Source organism: Alligator mississippiensis, chromosome 3 (genome assembly GCF_030867095.1).
Source record: "Alligator mississippiensis isolate rAllMis1 chromosome 3, rAllMis1, whole genome shotgun sequence".
Taxonomy (NCBI): domain Eukaryota; kingdom Metazoa; phylum Chordata; order Crocodylia; family Alligatoridae; genus Alligator; species Alligator mississippiensis.
The window spans coordinates 124,186,375-124,193,952 of NC_081826.1; the positions used below are offsets into that span (position 1 = coordinate 124,186,375).

The window sequence follows — 7,578 nt, forward strand, 5'->3', positions numbered from 1 at the left end:
ACTGCACATGCGCCAGGTTCCCTCCCTCCCGCGCATGGGCAGATCTCAGTCGGGGTAAGGACCGCGTCTGCCAGGACAGCTCTGCGCGTGCGCAATGCGTCCCCATTCGGAGCTTCATGCGCATGTGCGCGGGGCTAGGGCTGTAGTACGCATGTGCCTGCCTTTTCGGTGGTTTTGTGTCCGCTCTCGGGGTGAGGGGAGTGGTAGCGTTGTTAGGTTTTAAATATGAAATGATCCTATTGGAAGCTCAAAATGATCGTATTTGCTAAAAATGTTGTATGCTGAAACAAAAACCGATGGACATGAGTATGTAAATGTGCCTTCTTCTTTACTTTCTATTACTCACTGGCTCTAGAGTGAGTGAGTGAGAAGTGGGCCATCAGTTGAAGCGTTTCTTTATTTGAAGACAAGCTGTTGTGAAAAAGTGCTGACAGCAAACCGAGAAGTGGGTTAAGACTCCCTCAGAGTTGGGTTTGCATATGCTGTGTCAATTAGCTGCCTCAAAAGTTATTGTATGTTTTGAACGCTTTTACTGTTATCTATTGTGCAGGGGTTGAAACAATTGCACAAATATGAAGATTATCATAGACCTGGCAGCGCTGGCACTGATGCAGCTTGACACCTCAGCCTGCATGGGAGCCCTTAGGAATAAGCCTCCTGGGCTGCTATTCAGTGCTTTTGTTTTTTCTATAAGGTGTGAATCTACCCTGCCTTGTACCTGACTTCATCCCAACATGGGTAACTTAAGTTTCTGGGAGCTGGCCTGAAGAACGCCACCATGACAGCCAGCTGCATTTTGGCTGGTCGGGCTGCCAAACGGAAAGCCCCCCGCCCCCCCAGGTGTTATGCGGGATGTTAAGTTACTCAATTATCACCTGATTTTTTCAGTACAGCTCGTGGTGCAGTAGCTCAGCAGTTATTGCAGCTGCCTGGGCTATCTGCAAAGCAACCCTGCGATCTCAATGGGATGCCCAAGCTGTGTCCAAGTGATCTCATGCAGTGTGACTGTTCTGCTCAGCCTTATGAAGGAGCTCTGTAGCAAAGGCAGGGTAAGAATCTGATTCCCCAGGTCCTGAAAATGAGGATGACGCTGGTCCTACTTCTGTTTCTGTAAAATCTGCTTTGGTCACTATAAACCTTAAGTAGGAGTGTCATCTGTATGGCCCATGGGCTAGATCCAGCCAGCGGAGCTGTGTGATCTAGCTTGTGGGTCTCAGACTGACCCTTAATGCTAGTCTGGTGCATGGTTTGGAACCAGCACAAAAGTGCTGCATGCAGTCCAGGGGGGGTGGCCCAGGGTGTGTGCTGTGCCCTGGTGGACTTGTTCTAGAGCATGCCCTGTGCTGGCCACCTGGGCTGTGGGCAGTGCATAAAGCTAGTTAAAACCCGCACACCACCTGTAGCATGTGCTAGCCATACTGCAGGCAACACATGGGGCCAGCACAGGCCAGCCACATGATCTTGTTCTGCATGCAGTGCACACCCCATGTAGCTCCACCCCTGGTTCCAGCCCACACGCCCCCAAACAGAGTCAGCACATGCTGCGCATGGCACGGGGGTGGATGTGAGGAGAGTTCTGCATGCAGCACTTCCACCAGCCAGCCCTGTGCGTTGGCTCTGGTGAGGCCAGACCAGTCCTCGGTCCAGCCCAGCAAGGCTCACAGGGTTGGATGAGTTTGACACCCCTGCCTTACAGCATCTGTGACAAATGAGGCAGGGGTCCTACAGACAGTAGTACCATTTGCTATAGACCCATGGTTCATTTCCAAAGCAGGCAGTTATGCCTTGATTGAGATAGTGGCCCTGTGGAAAATTTTTGTGTGTGACTATGTCATTAAAGAAGATATCATTATGCTCAAGTCATGACTGACTTGCTTGACGTCAAAATTGCTTGTGACATGTCTTCATTTTACTAAGGCTTTTGGTACAGTCTCCCACAACATCTTTGTAGGCAAGCTAAGGAAGTATGGGCTGGATGAATGGACTGTAAGGTGGATAGAAAACTGGCTGGAGCATTGGGCTTGAGGATAGCAATCAATGGCTCAGTGTCTATTTGGCAGTCAGTATCAAGTGGAGTGCCCCGGGGCATGAACGCCATGTGCCACCAGAGGCTGGGAGGGGCATGGCAACTGCCTGCAGGCGGCAGTGTTGGCAGCAGGGACGTGGTGGCGGCGAGCAGGGAGCCCTCGCAGGCAGCCATGGCAGGGGCAGGCGGAGCAAGGAAGTGTCAGCAGCGTGGGGGGATGGTAAGTGCTGACCGGTGGTTGGTGACCACCCACAGACGCCATTGGTGGTGGCCAGTGGCAATCGGGAACCACTTGCAAACGCTGCTGGTGGTATCAGCAGCGAGGTGGGGGAGTGGCAAGTGGTGACTGTCAGCAGTGGTGATGGTGCTTTTCGCAGGGGATGTACTGCCAATTTCAGTGGGTGCATGTACACCCGCATACACTCACTACGTGTTACCAATGCCCCAGGGGTCAGTCCTTGGGCCAATTTTATTTAATGTCTTCATCAATGACCTAGAAGATGGTATAGAGTGCACCCTCAAAAAGTTTTCAGATGATACCAAGCTGCAGGGGGAAGTCGTAGATACGTTGGAGGGTAGGGCTAGGATTCAGAGTGACCTAGACAAATTGGAGGATTGGGCAAAAAGAAATCTGATGAGGTTCAACAAGGACAAGTGCGAAATCCTGCACTTAGGATGGAACAATCCCATGCCACTAGTGCAGGCTGGGGGCTGACTGGCTAAACAGTAGCTCTGCAGAAAAGGACCTGGGGGTTCCCGTGGACAATATGCTCAATATGAGTCAGCAGTGTGCCATTGTTGCAAAGAAGGCTAACAGCATACTGGGCTGCATTGGTAGGTGTGTTGCCAGCAGATCCAGGGAAATGATTCTTCCCTTATACTTAGCACTGGTGAGGCTACCTCTGGAGTACAGTGTTCAGTTTTGGGCTCCTCATTACAGAAAGGATGAAGACAAATTGGAGTCCAATGGAGGACAACTAAAATGGTGAGGAGCCTGGGGCACATGCATTGGCGATGCATAGGGGGTGCACACAGGTGCACATGCACCTCCTGAGATTTGGGGCTTGAAGCGGGTTTGAAAGAAGATGAAGTTAGACTGTTCTCAGTGGCAGCAGATGACAGAACAAGAAGCAACAGTCTCAAGTTGCAGTAAGGGAAGTTTAAGTTAGATATTAAGAAGAATTAGTAAAGCTCTGAAACAGGTTGCCTAGAGAGCTGGTGGAATCTCCATCCTTGGAGGTTTTTAAGACCTGGTTAAACAAAGCTTTGGCTGGGAAGATTTAGTTGGGGCTGGTCCTGCTTTGAGCAGGGGGTAGGACTAGATGTGATCTCCTGAGGTCCCTTGCAACCCCAAGTTTCTAGGATTCTATGCCAGCTCCTTTGTATACCCTGCAGTGTTTTGTATGTTCCCACATGAGAACTGAAGCGTATTTTTAAATAATTTCCCTCATCTAAGCTAGGCCATGTACAGGATTAAGTGCCTATGCTGGTTTACCCCCACAAATAGCACCAATGGCATGCCAGTGGCCAGGGCCTAATGAATCAAAGTTATGGGAGCTTCTTATTGTTAATTGAAATGTAAGAAATTCAATTAGGCTGAACGTAGGAATAGCTTTCCACAATGCAGTAGGCCAGGGGTATCAAACATATGGCCCATGGGCTGAGTCCAGCTCATGGAACTGCTGTATCTGGCCCACCAGCCTAGTAACTGGTCACTATAAGTTGTGAGGCAAATGTAGCTAGGGGTGAGAAGCCTTCCACAGAATCCAGGGCTCTTGAGCCCCAGTGGACGTTGCAATCAGTGGCAGAAGGGTGAATGAACTCTAACACAGCCCTGGTTGCCTTCTGGCTGCTTCACCCATCATCATTGCCATGGCCCCAGCTCCAGTTCCTCAGCCTCATTGCCACGTGTTTCACAATGGAGATAGTGCTACATGCCCTGTGCTCCATGCTAGAGCCACCACCATTGCTACCACTGCCACTGTGCCATACTGGAGCTGCAGCCCTTACATGAAACACGTGCCAACAGCAGCAGCTCCAGTATGGAGCGTATAGCACATGACTGTAGCTGGAGCCACTGCCACTGTTGCCAGAGCCACCCCATGTCCTGGGCTGGATCTGGCCCTTGAGCAGCCCTGCAGTTGGGATCCATCCTGGGACAGGAGGTGAGACTGATACCCCCGCAGGAGGCTAAGTGCACAGCTGCATCCAGAAGCACTCTGCATTCTTGTAATTTTCCATGTAAAGAATCTAATTGTTGGAGGATCATCTTAAATTCAACACTGCTACCACTGTTGCAGGAAAAGCAGCAGCAGGTAGGCAAGCAGTGGGGAGGCAAGTAGGCAGCCTGACTCCAGACTTGTGCCCCCCTGCACCTTGCTGCAGTGCCACTTGCTCCCCCAATCCACTCCTCCCTGTCATGCCTATCCCTGCCTGCACCTTGTCTCCCTCCCACACATACCCTCTCTCCTGCCTGCCCCAATCCACTTCCCCTTCTCTGCTGCATGCGCTCCTGGATGGTTCTGCATTAGCTCTTTCCTTGCTGTCTGGCTCAGCAGGGAGCAATGCAGGATCCAGCCTGCAGGCAAACAGCAGCAGGGGAATCATCCCAGAGCCAGGGAGGGGTGGGAGAATCAGCTCAGAGGCAGAGAGCAGCGAGTAACAGCACTGATTCCCCTGCTGCTATTCTGGCTGCATGCTGGGTCCTGCTGCTCTCTGGCTCCATGCTGATTTCCTCCTTATTCCCTGGCTGCTAAGCCAGGGAGTGGTGGGAGAATCAGCTCGGAGCCAGGGAGCGGTGAGATCCAGCATGCAGGCAGAGAGTGGCAAGGGAATTGGCATTGGGTCTTTGGTTGCTCTCTGCCTCTGGACTGATTCCCCGACCCTCCTTGGCTCAGTAGGGAGCAAGAGAGCAGTGAGGGAATCAGGCCAGAGCTGGAATGCAAAACGGGATCCAGCACTACCCCAAAGTACTTCATTCAAAGACAAAGTTTCATTTTCCCTGTGACGAATAGGGGGAAAAAACTTTGTCTTGGAATCGAGTAAATAATAGTAAGTATGTGTGTATACAAATGTCTAGCAGAATAGGTTCCCAATACCAGAGGAAGCCCCTAGGTCCTACTGCAAGATTAATAAAAGTAATAACAGTAATACCTTACTTACACTGAGAATTAGTATTGGGAATATGTATCTTGATTAAATTCTATAGATTTAAAAAAACAATTCTATAAAATCCAATGTAATTTCTATAGAATTCTGTCAGTTTTCATGAATTTCTCCAGGACTTTTCTGAAAAGTAAACAATTATTGTATATAACAATTATAAATAATAGCAGATTGTGTTGGAGAAATCCTCCTGTTAGACTTCCCCAATAAAACTTGTAATTTACACAGCAGGTGCGTAAAATTTTACCATTTATTACCTCCGGCAAAGCCATTCATCTTCACTATACTTCTTAAACCAAAAAATGGCCTCTGGTCTTGATTGTCTTCATTTTTGTTGGCAGGTTTGAGATACACTGGACACCATTTTCAAAAGTCTTGAAAACCCTCACTTCAAGCAGAAGTCAATGGGATTTGCAAATCATTAGCAACTCAGTATCTCTGAAAATCAGTTCCAAGGTGTCTCAGTTGGTGTGTCCAAAATTTGATGCCACTTATGAAAATGTTGGACTTGGCAAATACAGCTATCAGGCAAGTGACCGAAAGAAGCCTCTTAGCTTTTTCTACCTCCTGTTGAATTCCTCAAATAAGAAAAAGCTGACAGAAAAATAGTGGCTTGCCCAGAAATAGGTATTAAGTGTGTGTATTCACTAGAAAAGGAAAGGCTTTCAGCAGAAAAGTAAGCTATAACTTGCTCTTTTAAAATTATTCCCCCTCCCCGCCCATTGCAATCCTTTGACACTTGCTGGATTGGTAAAGACAGTCCACAACATACATTTCTGTGGTATAACTGATAGCCCAAGTCCCATGCAATGTTTGTGGGACATATCACAACCTTTGGAATTGTATTATATATACCTTTTTATCTCTCACCTATATAAAGAATTACAGATTTTTACAAGCACTGGCCCTATTTGAGGATGTCACTTCAGCACAATTAGTGTTGCTTAATGTTAAGTGTTTGCTGACCTGATATTCTAAATCAGAAATTTAGAGGTGATCCTCACCTGGTGGTTACTACTATTTGTAGTTCTCTTGGTGATACTAGTGCTAGTCATAGTATGGTGCACAGTAGTTATAAGGTCAATTCATCTGTATCATTAAAGTATAGGGTTTGAGCTCATACTCAGGGACTGAACCTGCTTGGTGTTGAGTGCTTTCTGTTGTCTTTATGCATGGGTGTCCACTTAAGTTCTGAATGTATGTAGATAACATTGGGCACATTGCAGGACTGAGCCATACTGGTCTATGCCTGCTTCTAATAAAAGTGATGGCAAAACTTCTGTTAGCTTCTACTGGGTTACGAAGAAACATTTAGGCTAGGATTTGTAATGAAGCCAAAAACCTTAGGCATCCAACTCCAAATGACATATGTTAGGATTCAAACACCTAAACCTTTTGGCTATGTATAAACAGTCAAAAAGCCCAAGGCTGAATCAATTCAATCTTTGCAGGTTAGTGTAAACCACAGGTTGTGGGGGAGGTGCAAAGCATCCTGGGATGCTGCAGGACTATAAGTTAACTTGAATCTGGAGGGGATCTGGGAGGGAAGTTCAATAAACTGATTTAACCTAAATGATTTAAGTCTAATCCATCCAGGTTTATCTTAAACTGTATTCAGCCATTTTGAAAGTGGTTTATGTACACCGAACTTGTGTTGTGTTACAGATTTGAACCAGTTTCTGATCAGTTATACCAGTTTGTGTAACTTCTGTCCCTAGTCCTTGTGTTCTTTTGAAAAGCACAGCATTAGGGATTTTTATTATCCTAAAAAGGAACCCTAGCAGCTGTTCTGCAGCATAATTTATTTCAAGATATCCAGATTTTCTGTTCTGTCTGTAGAATAGTGATAACTGTTTGAAAATCAAACAAATAAAAGTAACTTGAGAAATAATATGTGCTGCCACCTTGACTAGCTTGAGTACTTCAAATGTACTTGTCAGACAGAAAAGAGCTATCGAAAGATCAAGTGATATAATTATATTGTCATTGTTAAAGAGGCAGATGGGACTGGTGTTGAGTCTCACATTCTTTCAAATATATTAGGAAGTTTGGCATGATGATAGAAATGCTCCATATAGCCATGCATTAGCACTGAATAAGTAAGTACAACTTCAATAAATTGTTCAATAAAAATTACCCAGCCTCCATATGGTGGTGGGCTGAGGACAGGAGTGATTGCTTTGAAATACATCCAGCTTGGAGCTTGTATGCTATTTATTAGCACATGGCACTGACTTTCTCCCCAAATTAACAGCAGGAGGCCCTACTATATTAGACTATACCAGTGGTCTACTTCACTGGCCCATGGGTAATGGTATTTGAGGAAGTAATGTGCTATGGGCAATATCAAGTTTAACTTTTCAATCATCTGGGGTCGCAAGCTATAT

General features: G+C 46.7%; 1 long non-coding RNA gene across 1 annotated transcript; it reads left to right on the forward strand.

The window, feature by feature from the left end:
* Positions 1-64: 64 nt before the first annotated feature.
* LOC132249373 (uncharacterized) lies at positions 65-7,082 on the forward strand. Its single transcript, XR_009460843.1, has 2 exons — positions 65-1,049; positions 5,533-7,082. It is a non-coding gene; the product is annotated as an uncharacterized LOC132249373 (long non-coding RNA).
* Positions 7,083-7,578: the final 496 nt, after the last annotated feature.